The sequence below is a fragment of the Sorex araneus genome, chromosome 7 (genome assembly GCF_027595985.1).
Source record: "Sorex araneus isolate mSorAra2 chromosome 7, mSorAra2.pri, whole genome shotgun sequence".
Lineage (NCBI taxonomy): Eukaryota > Metazoa > Chordata > Mammalia > Eulipotyphla > Soricidae > Sorex > Sorex araneus.
This window is the reverse complement of record NC_073308.1, coordinates 46,760,902-46,782,459: the sequence shown is the minus strand read 5'-3', so window position 1 is coordinate 46,782,459 and position 21,558 is coordinate 46,760,902.

Here is a 21,558-nt window from a genome sequence, read left to right as displayed (position 1 = left end):
AAAATCTAGGGCATCCTATGGCTCAGCTCCCTCCATCCAGGGGGTTCGGCGCTGAGGCCAAATCTGGAGAAAGGACAGCGGTCCTTTGAGAAAAATGTAGCACAGTCCATGATGCACTGAACACTAGTTGCCACGCCTGGCAGTGCTCAGAGTTTCCTCTTGACTCTGCTTAGGAATTAACCACTGACGCTGCTTAGGGGACCCTATGGGATGTTGGGGATCAAACCTGGGTCTGCTACATGCAAAGCAAGCACCTCACTCACTGTACTTATGGCTTATCATTGTTACTTACTCACTGTACTTATCACCTATCACTCCCGCTCCAACACTATTTTTTTTAAAGATACTTTCAACTTCTTTATGAATTCTTCAGCTCTGTTGGTTGACTGGCATATTATGGTTTAGGTATATGGTGTTTATGCTGAGTTGGGACCATTGTCAAGTTGCAGAACGATGACCCAAAGCAGGTTACTACCACCTTCATCACTCACAGAGCTGCCTTCCCCCCTAGAGATCATCGCTCTTCTTTTACAGAGGGGATCATTCTTAATCTTCTATAGGGAAACATGAAGAGGTTGACTTTTATCTATTATTGCCACAACTTACTACTGTGCGTTGGGTCTCTCCCAGTCTATTGCTTGGGGGTTGTTCCCAGAGGTGCCTGGGGACCCATGGGGTTCTGGGGACAGAACGTGGGTCTTCTGCATGCAAAGCATGAGCACTAGTCCTTTGAGCTGTCTGTGGGTCCTGGAGTCTGATTATGAAATCAACATGCCAGAGCATGGTGTCTCTGCATGAGGACACTCTTCCTTACACACTGCGAAGAACCTGTGGTGCCTACCCAGAAGTGACGGCTGCAGTAGCTGTCACTACCAGGGGGTCCAGTCTCTCACTTGCCCTCAGTGGTCTTATTCCTCTTCGTCATTTTAAGTACAATTTTATTTTTGAAATGAGCTCCAAGTGATTTTCAGCCAAGTTTGATAGAAGGAGGTTAGTGACCCAGCTGGAAGATGTCATTTATGTTTCTAAAGAAAGTCTTGGATGATTAAAGGCAGAAGTCATCTTAAAGAGAAATCTGAAATGCATTGTGAGCCATGACAATGAAATGAACGTATGAACTTAATTAATTTATTGTTTATTTTGGGGGAGGGGGCACACCTGGTGGTGCTCATAGCTTGCTCCTGGCTCTGCATTCATGGATCACACCTGGCTGGACTCGGGGGACCATACATGGTGCTGGGAATCAAACCTAGGTCAGCTGCATGCAAGGCAAATGCTGTGATAACACTCTCACCAGAGTGATGGAATGCATAAAGTATGCACTTTAGAGGGGAAAGTTATCATATATTTGTTAATTTTTTGTGTGGAAGAAAAGCACACCCAAGGCTACGCCCATCTCAGTACTCGAGATCATGCTTAGGGGCCATGGGGTGCCAGAGATTAAACCCAGTGCTCCCACATGCCAAACATTTACTCCAGCCCTTCTAGCTAGCTCTCTAGTCTGAGAGTTCTCATTTAACTGTGTAAATTCTAGTGCATTGGTTTAAAACATATCTTTAATACATAGTTAAACTTTTCAGAATTGGGTTCAAATACCCAATCACTGTCACTGTCATCCCATTCCTCATCGATTTGCTCGAGCGGGCACCAGTAATGTCTCCATTGTGAGACTTGTTGTTACTGTTACTGGCATATCAAATACGCCAGGTAGCTTGCCAGGCTCTGCCGTGCGGGTGGGATACTCTCCATAGCTTGCTGGGCTCTCCGAGAGAGATGGAGGAATGGAACCCAGGTCGGCCTTGTGCAAGGCAAACGCCCTACCCACTGTGCTTTCGCTCCAATAACAGTGATAAATTTGATTTTTTGGAACTTTTTTTTTTCTGACCAGGACCCAGGTCAGACTCCCATGTCAATAACCCTTCAGTACCTGATAACATCACGGGCACCCCAGAACCCTACCCTGTGTTGTTATGAGTGTTATTGATGTGACACATATGAGGAAGGAAACACAATTTAACACTCACAAAGTTCAGAGGATCTGATTTTCAACCCTGTGACTCCACACCTATGTTAGAGGGACTAGATATGTGATGATGGAGTTACTGACTTTGTATTTGTTATTTGCTTTAGAATGAAAAAAGATACTTTTAATCAATGTGTTTGAAACTTATTGGCACAAAGTGACTTGTTCCCTTGCATTTATGTGTGTGTGTGTGTGTGTGTGTGTGTGTGTGTGTGTGCTGTGTGTGTGCTGGTGCCTTCCTATACCTTGGTGTTAAAAGAATGTTTAAATAAGGCCAGGAAAAGGTCAAAGATCTTGTTGACTCTGAGTTGAATTTAGTTTAACTTAGCAAACATTTAACAAATATTTGTATGTCGTGGGCAGAGTGGGTGGAGCTGAAAATGAGAAGAGAAGCAAGAGATATGTAGCAAAGAGCTTGCACGCGCCTGATAGAATTGACAAGCACATGAATAAGAGCTAACAGAGTGCTCTATGAGAGATAGGGAGTTGGAGCTAAGGAATGAGGGGGACCAGGGAGATAGTTCAAGTGGTAGAATACATACAGTCCTGAATAGAACCCCAACAATTTGGGGGATAGCCCTAGGGTCCCTTAAGCACCCATTAGGCTGAGACAACACCATAATGCTGAGCTGACACAGAACTGTCAGGCCCCCTGGCTAAGCTATTTATCACGGGGAATGACTCCGGATTTCCTGAGCACTGCTGAAGGCATATAGGGAGTGGGCTATCTATCTATCTATCTATCTATCTGTCTGTCTATCTACCTATCTGCCATCTCTCAGGGTGGAGATAGTGCAGTGGTAAGGTGCTTTCATGGCAAGCATCTGACCCAGGTTTGATCCCTGGCCCACATATGGCTTCTGGAGCACTGCCAAGATGGCTTCAAAACGTTAAAAAGAAGGAAGGAAGGAAATGAAAAGAAGGAAGGAAGAGAGGAAGGAAATGAAGGAATGAAGAAAACGAGGAAGTAAAAATGTCAAAGGAGGAGTCAGAGCCATAAAACAGCCAGTAGAATGTTTGCCTTGCATGCTGCTGACCTGGGTTGGATCCCTGGCATCTCATATGGTTGCCCGAGTTTGCCTGGAGTAATTCCTGAGCACCGAGTCAGGAGTAACCCTTGAGCACTGCCAGTGCTCCAAAAGTCAAAGCTAAAGGGAAAAGGAAAGAGAAGGAGAGTAAACTGTGGTGGGCGTGTCATTGGTGCAGGTGACTGTGCCATAGGAGGAGTCAGATAGTAGCCTTGGGAGTGGGCCCCCCTCCCCCCCTTTCCTCTCCACCCACCTCAGTTACCCGGGGAGGGGTCTGGGGGAGTCAGGACTGAGAATGCCTGCCATTGGCTCCTACAGGCCATGGAAAGTCGCTCCCCTTGTCTGCTTGCTCCTGGGTCCCACCTGAGCTACAGAATCCCCAACACCTTGTTTTCTGGGGAGCCATGGAATTCAGGCTGGAACGAAGAACAGCTCTTTGCAGGACATGGAGAATCAGCCCATGGAGAATTAGCCTCCACCTAACCGCTGCCCAGGTTTCTTACAAGCCCGCTGCTCTCACACACAGTCAAGAATTTCAGGAGGTACCAGAGTTTCTTTAACCAGTCATCTTTTTTGGGGCACTCTGGTTTTTTCCAGATTCTGGCTATTGTAAACAGTGCTGCAATGAACATAGAAATACATATGCCATCTCTACTATACCGTTTTGCCTCTCCGGGATATATTCCCAGGAGTGGTATTGCTGGGTCAAATGGAAGCTCAATTTCTAATTTTTTGAGAATCGTCCATATTGTTTTCCAAAAGGGCTGAACCAGTCGGCATTCCCACCAGCAGTGAAGAAGAGTCCCTTTCTCCCCGCATCCACGCCAACACCGGTTGCTTTTGTTTTTTGGGATGTGGGCCAGTCTCTGTGGTGTGAGATGATATCTCATGGTTGTTTTGATCTGCATTTCCCTGATGATTAGTGACGTGGAACATTTTCTCATGTGCCTCTGAGCCATTCGGATTTCTTCTTTAGGAAAGCTTCTGTTCATTTCATCACCCCATGTTTTGATCGGGTTGGCAGTTTTCTTCTTGTGGAGTTCAACCAGTGCATTGTATATCCTTGTTATCAACCCTTTATCTGATGGGTACTGCATAAATACTACATTCTGTGTGGTAGGGGGTGTAGTTTGTACACATCTTTTTTATCCATTTGTCAACTGGTTAAAGAAACTCTGGTACATCTACACAATGGAATACTATGTAGCTGTCAGAAAACATGAAGTCATGAAATTTGCATATAAATGGATCAACATGGAAAGTATCATGTTGAGTGGAATGAGTCAGAAAGAAAGAGACAGACATAGAAAGATTGCACTCATATGTGGAATATAATGTAACTGAGAAGTACAAGTTGGCAACGATGCAACTTCTGGCAGATATCTCTCTGGACTTAGTTACTAAAATACTAAAATACAGAAACCCAAAACTGAGAGGCCGCTAAGTGTGGTCACTCGACCTCATACCTCTTCATCCTCAGCAATGGAAAACAAATTATCTAATGCTTCCTTTTCAGCAGGTCTGACTTTAGGGGAGAGACTCTCCAAACAATAATAGTGAGTTTTGTTGAAATATTGTATGCAATCAAAGTGAAAGTAAAGTGAAATTTATTAGTTACACAGGCAGGGGGGGCTAAGGGTGGGGGGGCTAGGGGCGTGGGGGGGTTAGGGGTGTGGGGAGGCGGGGTGGAGCTATACTGGGATTCTTGGTGGTGGAATATGAGCACTGGTGAAGGGATGGGTATTCGAGCATTGTATAACTGAGATTTAAACCTGAAAACTTTGTAACTTTCCACATGGTGACTCAATAAAAAGTTAAAAAAAAAAGAATTTCAGGAGGTGCTGAGTAGAGAAGTAAAGTCTTATTTAGAGCTGGAAGAAGGGAAGAGAGCTCATAATGCATTCAGTAGAGAATGCGGGCTTTTCTGGGAGAGAGATCCTAGAGCGAGAACCAAAGGTCAAAGGAAGGAATTCTACTTCCCAGCTTGAGAGGCGGCAGCCCCGGGATGGGGAAACACCCGCTGCATTTGCTGGGGGAATGGGATCATCACTGCACTATGGAAACCCAGCCCCGCCCCCACTTGCTTTTGTTAAGCTGGGCTTAATTAGCTGTCTCCCAAATTGACCCCATGTGGACTTCCACATAGTTGAGAGTCCATTGTTAGGCTTTTGTCAAGGGGAAGTTCTCTGAAACGTTTGGTGGGCTGCCTTTTTTGGTTCTTGCTGCAGTTGCTCTTCTCCTGAGGGGGTCCAGCCTTCTTTGGATTGGTGCTAGTGACAGGGGTTTTAGGGGCCTCATTGTCTGTGTCCACAAAGGTCTTTAGACTTTTGGCTACTTTAGGGAAACTTCTTAGAATCACATCTTGGTTTTATTACTTTCCAGAAACTCATTCCAGTTCCCACCCCAAGGTCCCACTTGTGTGCCTATTTCCCTACAGAAAACAATATAAACATACGCCAAAATAATTAAGAATTGAAATCTTATATGTCTGCTGGGCTACTTCTGGGTAGAAGTAGATAGAAAGGATATGAAATGGTGCATTCGTATCCCACTAATTTGAAAAGTTATATGCATCCCAGAGTTCATTACAGCACTAATTAGAATGACCAAGATATGCAAACAGCCTAAATGTCCACCAGTTGACAAATGGATAAAAAAGATGTGTAGAAACTACACCCCCTTTCACACAGAATGTAGTATTTTGTTATAAAAAATGTTATCTTGCAATCTGAGACAACATGGTTCTTACAGATACAATGCTAAGCAAAATAAGTCAAAGAACATATAATTTCACGTGTCAAATATTGAGAAGTAAAACAAACGAACAAGTAGAACAAAAATAAAAGTACACTCAAAGAACAGTTTCTGATTAATAGAAGGGATGGGGTTTGGAAGGTGCATTGAGTGGGTAAAAGGAGTCAACTGTATGGTCATGGAGGGCGGATGGTCATGATGTAGTAATATAGCTACTGGACTTCTAAGGCTGTGCACATGAAACATTAACTATTATAAACCAATGTTCCATCAATGAAAATTTTTATTTCAAAAAAGAGATCAGGGGGCCAGAGTGGTAGCACAATGGGAACGGTGCTTGCCTTTCACAAAGCCAAACCAGGACCCATTCCTGGTGTCCTTTATGGTTCCCAAGCCCCAAAAGGAGTTATCCCTGAGTGCAGAGCTACGAGTAAGCCCTGAGCACCGCCAGGTGTGGTCCAACCCTCCTCCCCATTTCTCCATCCCTGCCCAGGCCCCCCCAAAAGAGAGAGAAAATGTTGCAGGAGGGACAGTACAGGGGTTAAAGTTTTTGCCCTGCCTACTGCTAGCCTGTTTTGATCCCCAATATTGCAAAGTTGCCCTCTGGGACTGCCTTTGATCATTGCTCCCCCTTGCTGCTGGGTGTGGGCCCCAAATAAAACAAACAAAAACATACAAAAAGAATAAAACATTTTAAAAAAACATTTGAATCTAATTACTCTTTTATTTGTATGTTTTGGGGGTCACAGCAGGGGCTGCTCCCAGCTAGGTGTTAGGGGACTGGGGGGGCATGGAATGCCTGGGGTCAGAGGCGCTGCCATGCAAAGCAAGCACACATATGTCCTGTGCTAGCTCCTCTGCCGTGAAACTATTCCTTTGCTGTGGAATTTTATACTCAGTGCATCCTTTGGACCCGGGAATGCTGCTGGATTAATGCACAGGCAGTAACCGCAGGGGGAGAGTAACGGTTTGAGTAGGAATATGAATTTTTTGGCTGGGAAAGGTGGAGAAGCAAAACTGCTGAAGCCCTCAGGAGGAATGGATGACTCTACATGCTCTCTTGGCCTGCTCCCTTGGACCACATTTCCCCTGTTTAGGGAAAAGCTTCCGTGTTTGCACTCTCCCACCTTCTTCCTTTGACTCCACCTGCAGTTTTCAGATCCAGCACAGTCGTGTCCACACCACATGGTATGATGTGATAATTTGGTAAAACCAGTAAAATAAAATTAGGCCCTCATTTACATTTCTCCCTTCCTTCCCTTTCCTTCTGTTGCTGCTTTGTGGTTCTGTGGGAAGCTCGCACAGCTGGTAGCCTGCTGGTGGAGCCATAAAATGATGGAAGATGCCACTTTGGAAACAAACACATTTATCCTGCAAAATGCCTGTGCTAAACTGTGGAAGGGAAATCTAACAGAGATGCCAAACAGATGAGACCGTTGTATTGTATGGCATTAAAGTCTATCTGTTTATACCATCTGTCATAGGACCAGTATCTCCAAGGCATGATTTACTAATCCATGGAAGTTCATTCAAAATAGCTGAAGTCGTAAGGGGAGACATAGTACAAAGGTTAAGGTGTTTGCCATGCATGAGGCTGGTCCTGGTTAAATATCCCACACTGCATTGTCCCCCAAACACATCTAGGAGCACCCCCTGAGCAAAAAGCTGGGATTAGCCATTAAGAGTCACTGGGTATTTCCCACAAAACCAAAAGAAACCGAACGAAATCCAAATAAAATTTAAAAAACAAAACCAATTTTATAGAAAAGCTTGAAAAGAGTTTAAAGAAAGTACTGTATAAAAATCTTGTTTTCCCACTATGAGTGGGAATATCATATGGTTCAACCTATATAGAGATCTCTCAAAGGAAAAAAAACCATACAACTAAATCAGGAATAGAACTCCTTTATGACCCAGCTATATCACTTCTTCCATCATTTTATGGCTCCTCCTTTCCTTCTCCTCCTCCTCCTTTTCCTCCTTTTCCTCCTCCTCCTCCTCCTCCTCCTCCTCCTCCTCCTCCTCCTCCTCCTCCTCCTCCTCCTCCTCTTCCTTCTTCTTCCACACCCAGTAACTCTCAGAGGTTACTGCTGGCTTTGAAATCAGGAATCACTCCTGGCGATGCTTGGGGAACCAATCTTGGGATGCTGGGTATCAAAGCCAGGTCAGCTGTGTGCAAGGCAAACACCCTCCCTGTTTTACTATCACTCTGGTCCCATGATATCACTGCTTGACATCTATCCCCAAACATAAAAACATCATTTTGAAAGGATATAGGCACATGTATGCCCAATCACAGTTCTTAGTATAATTGCCAAGATGTCGATACAAGCCAAATGCCAAGTATGGATGAATGGGTCAAGAAGTTGTGATACACAATGGAATACTATACAGCTCTAAGAAAAATATAATAGGCCATGACATGGATAGTACTAGAAGATATCATGCTGAGTGGAATTAGTAGGAAAAGAACAGATATAGAATGATCTGTCTCATATGTGGGACATAGCATGGTAGCCAAAGGCCCTTTTTTTACTTGTTCATTTATTTTACTTCTCAATATTTTACACATAGGTGAAATTATATGTTTCTTTGTCTGTCTTATTTCACTTAGCATTGTGTTCAATGGGAGAACTAATCCTCAAAACTGAGTTTCATGGACTGGGGCAATAGCACAGCGGGTAGGGTGTTTGCTTTGAATATGGCCGACCCAGGTTTGATTCCCAGCATCCCATAAGGTCCCCCAAGCACCGCCAGAAGTAATTCCTGAGTGCATGAACCGGGAGTAACTCCTGTGCATTGCCGGGTGTGACCCAAAAAGCAAATAATAATAAAAAAAGAGTTTCAGGGCATGTTTGAACAGGCTGAACGCTGAGGACTCTGTGGGGAGGAGGATGGGTTTATTAGTATTAGGTGTGGTATTAGAATTATGCACATACCTCATCAATCACTGTATCACTGTCATCTCATTGTTCATCAATTTATTTGAGTGAGCACCAGTAACGTCTATATTACACTCAACCCCGAGATTTTAGCAGCCTCTCCTTACTTGTCTTTCCCAATGATTGAAGACTCTTTCAGGGTCAAGGGAATGAGACCTATTATTACTGTTTTTGGCATATCGAATATGTCAAGGGGTAGATTGCCAGGTTCTGCCGTGTGGGTGGGATACTCTCGGTAGCTTGCTGGTCTCTCCAAGAGCTATGTATATATCTTTTACTGTATTTGGGATATGAATACACCATGGGGAGCTTGCAAGGCTCTCCCGTGCGGGCAATAGACTCTTGGTAGCTCGTCGGGTTCTCCAAGAGGGAAAACAAGGCTATTAGATGTCCCAAGCTTCCAAGAGCTTGGTCTTATGGTCTCTGGATGTTGGCTGTTGGTGGGATTACATAGTGCTGAGGGCAGTTTGTGAGTGTGGCTGTCAAGCTACTGGAAAATGGGGGTCTGGATGGAAAAGGCTCAGTCCCATTCTGAGCAGGCTTGGAGATCTCAGCCCCGGGTCCTGCATACCTGGGTTCCTCTGCTGGTCCCTTCAAGCATGAGCCTCACCTCATCAATAAGAAATTAAAAGAAAAACCACAGCAGGCTTGTTCTTTATGTTCTACCTTAAACATGTATTTCCTCTCTTTCCCCTCATCTTTCTAAGTGTCAATAAAAACACACATTATCATCATCATCATCATCATCATCATCAACAACAACAACAACAACAAAACCATGGTCTTCGTGAGCCACTTGAGATAAAGTTGGTGGCTTTACTCTCAGTATGGGCTGGACTGTGTCTCCTGAAATTGGAATGTTAAGAGTCTTAGGACCTCTGGGGCTGGAGCGATAGCACAGCGGGGAGGGCGTTTGCCTTGCACGCGGCCGACCCGGGTTCAAATCCCAGCATCCCATATGGTCCCCTGAGCATGGCCAGGGGTAATTCCTGAGTGAAGAGCCAGGAGTGACCCCTGTGCATTGGCAGGTGTGACCCAAAAAGCAAAAAAAAAAAAAAAAAGAGTCTTAGGACCTCAAAATGTCATAGAGTTGGAATTTGGGAGGCAATTTAGCTAAAATGAGCCCAGTTGAGTGGGTTCTAGTCTGAAATGTCTGCTGTCCTCCTCGGAAGAGGAAATTCAGATGCTTGTTTGTTTTCTTTGGGATAAGCTTCCCCATGATACTGGGAGCAAAAGTGTTCTATACTCAGTGGTACCCAAGAGGCCATGGGGTGCGAGGAATGGAACCTGTACATGCCCAGCTTCCTTCCTAGCCCTTTGACATCAGTGCTTTTAACAGCAACAAGTCAGTCATCCTGTCCTGCAATCTCTTTCATTTCATAACTTTTCTCAATAAGATCCAGATTCTGCTTGCTTTCAGGAGAGATGGGACATGGTTTCCATTGGCCCCTGCTCATTTTGGACATCAAGTTCATGTGGCATCAGCCAGATTTTTCCTCTGTAAACTAGTCACCTTTTTGTTATAAGTAATAAGTACTTCGCAAAGAATTATTGTAGAATATGAGGGTGGGGCTTGCTTTTCAAGCCTCCGTTCTCTCTTGAACACAAATCTCCACTTACTTGTCATTCTGTCTCTTCGCTTGTAGCTTTTTTCCACTCTGAAGAAGCCCATGTTCTCTCTTGAATACATATTTCCTCTTTTTCTCTCCTCATGTCTTCCTAAGTAAACTTTGCTCAATAAAAAATGATATTGCTTCACTGAAAAAGAAAATTAAATTATATTTAAAAACTAAGGATGGGGGCTAGAGAGATAGTACGGTGGGTAGAGTGCTTCCCTTGCATGTGGACAACACGGGTTCAATCCCCAGCATCCCCTATGGTCCTCTGAGCACGCCAGGAGAGATATTTGAGCACAGAGCCTGGAATAAGCCCTGAGCACCACCAGATATGGCCCCAGATTTGCAGGTTGGAGATCCTAGTTCAATTTCAGGCACCATGTGGTCCCTTGAGCACTAAGCTAGGAGTAGCCCCCAAGAACAGAACTTGGAGTAGCCTTCACGAATCACCAAATATGGCCTATAATAAACAACAACCACTTATTTTGGTTCTACTTTCCATCTTGGCCATGGGTCTCTCTCTCTCTCTCTCTCTCTCTCTCTCTCTCTCTCTCTCTCTCTCTCTTATCTTTCCTTGCAGTTAATATTATATATATATATAATATATACTCCTTGGGAAGAGAGGTTAAGGGGGAACTTGGGGAAAGGGTTAAGCCACACCAGGCTGTACTCAGGGCTGCTCCTGGCTCCGTGCTCAGGGGTCACTCCTGGCAGTGCTCAGGGGACTACAGCTTTCTGAAAGGGATTCCAAATCAGCATGCTGACAAAGTCTTAGCATTCTGCTTAAAGAATTTAATTGCTTTGGAAAAGTGGCCATCTCTCAGGTTCCTCCACTGTAACCAGAGTAACTCATGAATGAAACCCCCCAGTGAGAAGGAGCCAAATTAGCCAGATGTGGTGCTGGGTGTTGGGGCCTCCTTCGAGGCCAGGTGCTGCCTCCTCACCACCTCGCCCCACCCCCAACCTTGCAGGATCCCCTTTGTTCTTCAAAGGCACCTCCTGGCGAGTCAGCTGTAAGCCAGAACTGCACAGTTCTCCCAACATGGGTACTGCTCCATTCCACCATTCTCCGAGCTTGTACTGAGGCGGGCTTGTCTCTGCATTGTGCTCTGGGGAAAGGAAAAGTGGTAATGCTGTTTGGGTTGATATGAGAGGAGAGGAAACATTCTTTTTTGTTAACTTGCTTTATGAAGAAAAATCGTTTCTACTTAAAGAGATTTACTTAGAGAAATGTGAGAGGAAAGAGAGACATACATGTTCAAGAGAGAACATGGGCTTCTCCAGCAGAGAAAATCCTGTTGTTTTAGTTTCGGGGCCACATCCAATTGTGCTCAAGGCTCAGTCCTGGCATTATGCTTAGGAATCACTCGTGGTGGTACTTAAGGGACCATTCATGGGGGTTGAACCCTGTCAGCTGCACGCAGGGCAAGCGTCTTACCTATTGCGCTATTTCCCTGGTCCTGGAAAACAAGTGTTCTTCCAGGAAAAGTTGAATCTAAAAACTAAATTTTTATTATCTAAAAATCAGGACTCTAGGGCTAAGGAGATAGTTCAAATGGCGGGAGCCAGGGTGGGGCAAGTGCAGGCAAACACCTTAACCCCCGCATTGTCTCCCCACCCCTGGTTCTTGTTCTGAATAAACTAATCACAGTGAAAATTGTAGCACTGCACTGTTGTCCCATTGTTCATCAATTTGCTCGAGTGGGCACCAATAACTTCTCCATTGTGAGACTTGTTGTTACTGATTTTGGCATATCGGATATGCCACCGGTAGCTTGCCAGGCTCTGCCGAGAGGGTGGATACTCTCGGTAGCTTGCTGGGCTCTCTGAGAGGGACGGAGGAATTTATGAGCACAATAAAATTTTTTTTCCAGGGGCCTGAGCGATAGTACAGTGGGAAAGACTCTTTCTTGCCTTGCACACAACTGGGTTCAATCCCCAGCATCGCATACAATCCCCGGAGTCTGCCAGGAATTCCTGAGTGCAGAGCCAGGAGTAGCCCCTGAACATAGATCAGTATAGCCCAACCCTCCCCCCTTTAAAAAAATAATCCAGCTTATTTATTTATCTCACTATTTCTTGGTCTCCATGTCACTTAAATGGGGGGGGGGGGAGGGAGGGGATTGGAAAAACAGTATTCTTATCCTTACTCCACAGAAATCACATTGTGCATAAAATTTAGTATATTATTTGTACGTTCTAAATGATTTACAAATAAGAGGCATCATATATTTACATTAACAAAAATTCAAACATTAGATCACAGTGACCCATTGCTCCTACTTTAAGGTACTTCAAAGTCGTCTGTGAAAGCAAAAGGCACCAGTGAGACACCACAGGGGTAAATGCATTTGCCGTGCACCCCAACAACCCTGATTTGGTCCCCAACACCACACACAGTTCCCCAAGTACCCAAGGGTGAGGGGGGAGAGGGTGAGGAGAGAGGGGAAGGGAAAGACGTGAGCATACCAGGGGTGTAGCTCAGTGACAAATGAGGCTGAGAGTTTGATCCATGCTCTGACATTCCTGCTGTGAGAGCTCACGCTGACCTGTGAGCCCCAGCAACTGGACAAAGGAAGGGGGTGGGGGAGGGAAGGGGAAAGGGAGAATGGGAAGGAATAACAGGGAGGAGGGAAGGTGGGAGGGAGGAGGGAGAGGGGGAAGTAGGAAGTGGAAAAGAAAGGGAAGGGGAGGGAGGAAAGTAAAATAAGGGTCAGAGAGACAGTCAAGGGATGAAGGCACTTGCTAAGGTCATTGCTAGCATCTCCGGGAGAGATCCGAGGACCACAAAATGTGGCCCAAACTATTTCAATTCAGTGTGTGCTAGTAATAAATTCTCTCAGGAAACCTCTTGGGCAGGACAGAAGCACCCCAAGGCCGGGAGCACTCTCGGACACGAGGGTGTCCTGATTCAAACAGGGCCCCACAGTCCCACACCACTGCCTGTGGCCCCAAACCCCAAAGGAACAGTAATTTCTAGTTACTATTTACATTTATGTTCCTCCTTTCCCCCCTTGTAGTATAATTATCAATACAATGAACGTACAAGCAGGCAACTTTTCCAACCGTAATACCCTGTGTGGAGCACTGATTGTTGCTCGGAAACCTATTGATTGTGGAGATTTATCTGTTAAAAAATGCAAACATGTATTAAAGGATTCTGTAGGCTGCAGAACTTGGGAGCATTCTGGGAAAAAAAAAACAGAACAATTTGAAACTGAACTTTCAGAAGTGAAGTTCTGGATTATTGGGGCTCTTTAGATCTTTAGATCATGTGAATCTTGGGGCTGGGGCAGATAGCCAATGGGCAGGGTACTTGCCATGCACACTGGCAAGGTTCAACGTCTAGAACCCCGGAAAGTCCTCCAAGCACTGCCAGGAGTTAGTCCTGAGTGCAGAGCCAGAAGTAAGCACTGATAACGGCTAGCGCTAAGCTAAGCACTGAACAGCGCCCCATCCCCCCAAATACAGAAGAGAACTATGGCTCCTGACCGCAGAGCACGAGACAACGGTCTGCTGAGGAAGACGCTAGCGAGAAATAGTGCAGGCAGTGTTTCTGGGGGAGCCCATTAGGACCAAGTCTGTATGGAGACTACAGTCCGAGGGCAGGGCCAGAGGAAGCAGAGGCTGAGTACAGCAGCACATCTTGAGCATAGCGCCAGGAATGGCCCCCGGAACTGTTGGGGATGTCCCCCATCCCCACCCAAAAAAATCAGAAATGAAACAAAGGCATAAGATGAAATGCCCTCGGCTTCTTTTCAATCACTTCTACCAGCACCTGTGCCAACCTTTCACCTGGTGTTTCATTTCCTTATACCCTTCTTGTGTGTGTGTGTGTGTGTGTGTGTGTGTGTGTGTGTGTGTGTGTGTGCTAGAATGTAACTGCAAGCTGAAACATGAAAAAGTGTGACTTTCTCACAAATAGTTTTAAGAGCCCAAGTGTGATTTGCATGTCATTTAGTTTTTCTATAGAGCCCTTAGCAGCTTTATCATGGTAAATTTGTTTCTTTAGGTCTTGGGGCCATATCTGGGAGTGCTCAGGGCTTTACTCCTGACTCTGCACAGGGATCCTTCCTGACTGTGCTCAGGAGACCATCCGGTGTGCCAGGGATCAAACCAGGGCCGGCAACTGCCGTAACACCTGTACTATCTCATCAGCCCCCACCCCTCATCAGAGCTCATTTAAACTGTAGTCTGATGATTCCAGCATCCCTGGTGACACCTGAGGCAGGTTCTTCAGTCTGCTTTTTGTCATTTCATATGCCGGCCAATTTTTGGTTGTAAGATGGACATGATGTACTGGGTGAGAGAAGTTGCACCATCATGCATTGCCTAACCGCTGGGTGCTTTCTGAGAAACAACCACGAAGTGATTATGGCATTGTGGGAGCATCATAGAGGGCATGACACAAACCTGCCCGGGAGAACTTACTTCATGGTTAGGCTGTTTAGGGACCTCTGTCACACATGCAGTCTATCACGGCAAGAAATATTATTATATGGTTTGTGGTGCAGTAAACAGGCATTTAGAGATATGATGAAAGAGAACAAGAAAAAAATTTTTATGATTTTTTTTTCTTTTTGGGTCACACCCAGCGATTCTCAGGGGTTACTCCTGTCTCTGCGCTCAAGAATTACTCCTGGAGGTGCTCAGGGGACCATGTGGGATGCTGGGATTGAACCTGGGTCAGCCGCATGCAAGGCAAACACCCTACCCACTGTGCTATCGCTCCAGCCACCCCCGCTGGAGTTTTTAACTCCATATATGTTCCATTGGTTGACTGTTGAGTACAATTTCGATTTCAGGGATTAGTTTGGTAACCGACCAGAGCACTGTTGAGGCTAAAGCTGGGTTTGGCTGGGAGTTCCGCAGCTTTTGTCCCCAAGGCTTGCTGAGTGATGTGCTTAGACTCCGAGTTCCTCACTAGGGTGATCCTAGGACACACCCTGATGAGTACATTTAATTTGCTTCTAGCACCCTTTCCTTGTCAGATGAGCTAAAAGGTCCACAATTTATTAAAGAGCAACAACAATGAGATGAGCACTGTCTGAGTCATGGGCTGGAAGTTGGAACACTGTGAAACTGTAGATGGTTAGGCCAAGTAAGCAGGATTTGGAGACAGAAGGATATGCGAAAAAAGAGGAGAAAAAGAAAGTAAAAGGGGTGAAGGAGAGAATTAGAAAATTAGGGCTGAAAAAGGAAGGGGGAGGGGGAGAGAATGACAGAGAGAGAGAGAGAGGGAGAAAGAGAGAGAGAGAGGGAGAGAGAGAGGGAGAGAGAGAGAGAGAGAGAGAGAGAGAAAATGTGCCTGTCACAGAAGCAGGCATAGGGTGTTAGGGGTGGGAGGGAAACAGGAGACATGGTGGTGGGAAATGTACACTGGTGAAAGGATGAGTATTGGAACAGTATGTGACTGAAACCCAATCATGAACAACCTTTTAAATGTGCATCTCACTATGATTAAATAAAAAATATTAAAAAATAAAAAGTGAAGGAGGAGATGGGGAAGAGGAGATGGGGAAGAAGCGCCACAACAGGCATGGTGCTTGCTTGCCTTTCACGTGGCCTATCAAAGTTTGATCCTCAGCAACTCGTATGGAGCCCACCAGGAGTGATCCCTGAGCACGGAGTTATGAGTAAGCCCTGAGCACCACTAGTGTGACCAAACCTCACGAAAAAAAAAAAAACAACAAAAAGATAAAGAGAAGGAAAGGGCAGAAATAAAGCATTTAGTGATCTTCATGTCGTGGTTATCATTTTAAATTGTTATCTCATTTACTTCTTAAAGTTATTCTGTAGAGCAACTCTCACTGAATCTGCTTTTCAGGTGAAAGTAAATGTATATCGGAAAGGTTAACAAGTTTGCCCAAGGTGACTTTAACTAGTGGACAGTGGAATTGGGATAGGATCCAGGGTGACGGAAAGAGTCTAAGCCTGACACTTTTTCACTCCCATTATTCCACTCGTGATTATCCAGCGTGTGCTTTGTACCATATGCCCTGCGCTGCACGTGGTGATGTAATGGTGAATATATGAATATATACATGAGTCTGCCTGAGCAAGGGGTCTCAGACTAGTCAGGGATTCTGACATTCAAACAGTTCTGTTTAGGATGCTAATTGCTAAGTATGTATAAAAGACAGTGATTTTTTCAGACAGGCGTCATCAGTGACACCTAAGGAGGCAGGTTTCGAAAGAGAAGAAGCAGAGCACTGGGAGGGAGCAGTTATGTGAGGACACATAAATATGCAAGTTGTTATGGCTGTAACACAGAGTGAGAAGACTTGCCACGTCACAGTGGCCTTCTGGACCAGCCCGGTGAATCTGGGTGTTGTAATGGGGAGGCATGCCTTAGCAGAGTAAAAAACTAGATAAAAATCTGTAGATTAGTCTTCTCTGGTCATACCACAGATAATCATTTAGAAATAGTTAAGAGTGAAATCTAGGTGATTCCAGAGTCTGTTAAAATATTCCCCAGTAAGACTAAAACATATCTGAAAGGAACACTGAGTGTGATAAAAAGTTAGCAATCCCTAGGATAATAAACTACTGAGCAGGGTGAAAACAAAAATAAAAGCAAAAGCAAAACAATTAACTCTGACAATCGCCCCTCCTGGCTTCCCTATTGCCAAGAAAACAGAATCAGTATCAGACTGGTTAGTTGCTCTGAGCTGTTGCTTTAAGAGCCTGGAGGCGCTCAGAGGTTACTCATGAAACAGGCATTTGGGGTGCTGGGGATAGAGTCTGGGATAGAGCCTGGCTCCCTGTTGAGGTCTTTATTGTAGATCTCAGTTTGTGTAAAATGTTTTTAATAGTCTTTTAAAAATAAAAGTCACTGTCACTGTCATCCCATTGCTCATCAATTTGTTCGAGCGGGCACCAGTAACGTCTCTCATTGAGAGACTTATTGTTACTGTTTTTGGCATATCCAATATGCCACGGGTAGCTTGCCAGGCTCTGCCGCTCGGGTTCAATACTCTCGGTAGCTTGCCGGGCTCTCCGAGAGGGGCAGAGGAATCGAACTCGGGTCGGCCGAGTGAAAAATAAAAGTATTGAATTGTATTGATTTACCACTGGCTTATATAATGGAAGACTATGGGAGTAAGTTCTTTCCCTCTAGTTTTGTTTTGATCTATTTTGGGGGCGGGGGCAGGTGTTGCACTTGGCGGTGAGGCTATTCCTGGTTCAAAGCTCAGTTGTTGCTCCCATTCTGTTCTCCCCCATCATCCCTTATAGTAAAAGTCTCACTGAAGACCAGTTCTCAGTGTTTGTTGCCATTGGACATTTGTTCTTCCTTCCTTTTCTTTTTTTTTCTCCCCCTTTTTGGGTCACACCCAGCGATGCACAGGGGTTACCCCTGGCTTTGCACTCAGGAATCACTCCTGGCGGTGCTCAGGGGACCATATGGGATGCTGGGAATCGAACCCGGGTCAGCTGCGTGCAAGGCAAATGCCCTCCCCGCTGTGCTATCACTCCAGCCCCCATTTGTTATTTCTTTACTATGTTTCTTTATACCCCACATATGAGGGAGATCATATTGCATCTGTCCCTCTCCCTCTGACTAACTTCATTCAGCTTGGTACTTTCCAGAGCCACCCATACAGCAGCAAATTGCATGATTTTGTCTTTTCATGCAGCTGAATGATATTTATTGTGTATGTACTATATGTTCTTTATCCACTCATCTGTTCTTGGACATAGATTTTTGGCTACGGTGAATAGTGATGCAATGAACATAGGAACTACACCTGCATTTTCATTTGGCAAGTTTCTGATGCTGCTTCCACGGAAAGAGACTTGAGACACTGGTCTGGATCAAGGTGATGTCAGGATAGGCCATATATGGTATGTCAAGGAGGTAGGGAGTGGCTGCTGAGATCTCATTCTATACTGATGTCCAGGAAATTATGGCGGTGCCTTCCACACACAAAACAATAGCACTAGACCAGGAGGTTGACTCCATGGCTTGGAGGCTGACCTCACATTCTGGGGAAAGGGCAACTCAGAGAAGGGATCACCAACTATAATGTAGTCGAAGGCCATGTGGGGGAAGGGAGTTGTGGGCTGAATGAGGGCTAGAGACTGAGCACAGTGGCCACTCAACACCTTTATTGCAAACCTCAACAGCTAATTACAGAGAGAGAACAGAAGGGGATGCCCTGCCACAGTGGCAGGGTGGGGTGGGGGGAGATGGGATTAGGGAGGGTGGGAGGGATGCTGGGTTTACTGGTGGTGAAGAATGGGCACTGGTGAAGGGATGGGTTCCCGAACTTTGTATGAGGGAAGTATAAGCACAAACGTGTATAAATCTGTAACTGTACCCTCACGGTAGTTCACTAATTAAAAATAAATAAATTTTAAAAAAATTAAAAAAAAAGCAATAGCACTAGGACCCAGCGAGTGGTTTATTCCCAAGAAACAGATCCCCATTCTCTTTAGAGACAGCTCTGCCTGTGAATAGGTGATTTCATGGTTATGTGACCACTCCCATGCTAGCAAATAATAGGATGGTACTATGACCTTAAGGACCCAGAGTTCGTGCCAGATGGTATGTATGTCCCGGACTCACCCCTAGGACTCTCATTTTAGTGTGTCACTGCCACTTCTCCCCCCGCCCAACCCACCCTTGACAGGCTAAAAGATACTGTTGATTGGAAACTGGCCTCACATGCTGGGGGAAAAGGCAGCTGAGATAGAGAAGGGAACACCTAGTAGAGAATGTTGGGAGGACCCACTCGGGTTGAAAGCTGTGTGCCGAAAGTAGACTATAGACTGAACGTGATGGCCACTCAATACTTCTCTTGCAAACTACAACGTCCAACAGGAGAGAGCACAAAAGGGAATGCCCTGCCACAGAGGCAGGGTGGGTGGTGGGGGTTGGGGTGGGGGTGGGGGGAGGGATACTGGGAATATTGGTGGAGGAGAATGGGCACTGGTGGAGGGATGTAAACGAAATGCAAACATGAAAGTTCCTAAGTTTGTAACTGTACCTCACGGTGATTCACTAATAAAAGTTAAAAAAAAAAGAGAGAGACTGTTGAGTTATCAGATGAAGTTAACTGGAGAAACCCAACTCCCCACCTCCACGCTCTGAGTTAGCACCTGTTTACACTGTCAGCAGGCCCTCTCTGATGATCGCAGGCATTGCTCTGCCTTCATTCTGCCTTCATCCGTGGAATTCATGTTTGTCTTCTCTCCCAGTCTCATCCCCTCCATTTCACTCATTCTGTGCCCCCCATTCTTTACTAGCCTGGAGAATAGCCATTATGTTAATGGTGAGGATGAGGGAGGCTACACTCTGGATCCAGAAGTCAGACCCCTCGCCTTGATTTTGGCAGCTGCAGCGTAGACAGCAGCAACCGGTACTGGCCTTAGTTTGGTTGCCCTTCCAGATCCACTGTCCATTCATTCCCACCCTGCTCTAAAAGGCTTCTCTCTATGGGCTACTTGTGTGTGCTGCTGTAGCTCATCAGAGCTGATTAAATCGTGCGTCTCTTCTTAACTTCACGTTTGATGAGCACAGTATGATTAGTTAGATCGTGGACACTGGTAAGTGCTACCAATAAATGCACACACACACGGAGATGCCCACTTATCACAGTTGTTAAGTATTTATTTACCCTCTTACTACAGGAGTTGCTTCAATAGACATCAATTGGACGCCCTTCATTGGATTGGCCATTGAGAAAGCTCTGGAAGGCACGGAAGGGTAGGAAGAGAATGTGGTCAGACAGTCCATTTCTTCTGGCCCTCACTAAGGCTTCAGCAGCTGTCAGGCACCCTCGTCACACTCCCCTTTCTCTTAAAAGCCAGATACCCCTCCAGTTCCAGATCTATTAAGAAACTGTTTTACCAACCATGAGATCTCATTTCACACCACAGAGACTGGCAAACATCCAAATGAACAAGAACAACCAGTGCTGTTTGGATGCAGGGAGATAGGGACCCTCATTCATTGCTGGTGGAAATGCCAACAGGTTTGGCCTTTTTGGAAAACAATATGGATTTTCCTAAAACAACAACAACAACAACAAAAAAAAAAAACCCAAAAATTGAGCTCCTATTTGATGCAGCAATACCACTTCTGGGAATGTACCTTGGGGGTCCAAAAGCACACAGAGGAAATACCATCTGCATTTCTATATTCACTGCAGCACTATTTAAAAATAGCCAGAATCTGGAAACAACTTGACTGCCTGAGAACAGACTGATGGATAAAGAAACGGTGGCACATCTACACAATGGCATACCACGCAGCTGTTAGGGAAAATGAGGTCATGAAATTTGCCTATAAATGATGGACTTGGAGAGTATCACATTAGTGACATGAGTCAGAAGGAGAGGGAGAGATATAGAATGACTATTCATTTGTAGGATATAAAAAAAAAGTATGAAACTAATACCCAAGGCCAGGGCAGATGCGCCAGGAGGACTGGTCACTGGTTGGAAATTCCCACAAGGGTGGGGCAGGTGGAGGGTAGTTAAGACAGAGGAGGGTCCATTATGACAATATGAGTCGGAAATGATCACTCTGGACAAGAACTGAGTGTTGGAAGTAGGTAAGGGGTTATACATGATAATGTTTCAGCATCTGTTTTGCAAACCATAATGCCAAGAGAGAAAGGGGAGGGAGGGAGGGAGGGAGAGAGAGAGAGAGAGAGAGAGAGAGAGAGAGAGAGAGAGAGAGAGAGAGAGAGAGAGAGAGAGAGAGAGATGCCTTCCATAGAGGCAGGTTGGGGTGGAGGGTGGCTGGGGGGAGTGTGGAGGGTGGCTTGGGAGGGTGGGAGGGGGAAGCTGGGGATATTGGTGCTGGGAAATTACACTGGTGGAGGGATGGGTGTTGGAACATTGTATGATTGAAACCCAATCATGTAATGCTCTATCTCATGGTGATCTAATAAAATAAAGAAGTATTAAAAAAAAAACCTACCAAACTGTTTTACCCCTTCCCAACATCCCTAAGCTGTCTAACAGTGCCTTTATCACATTCTCCTCTAACCGCCCATTTGGGCTGACTGCACTTGTTTTCCTCCATGGCCCTGACTGACACAAAACCCGATGGCATTTACTCATGTGGAATGCTTCCTTGTTTCCAGGGGGCATTCCCTGCGTTCTAGACACCACATTCCAACAGCAGCCTCACTTGAGAAGCTTATCTTAAAATTCCATCTGAAAACTCAATGTATAATGTATGT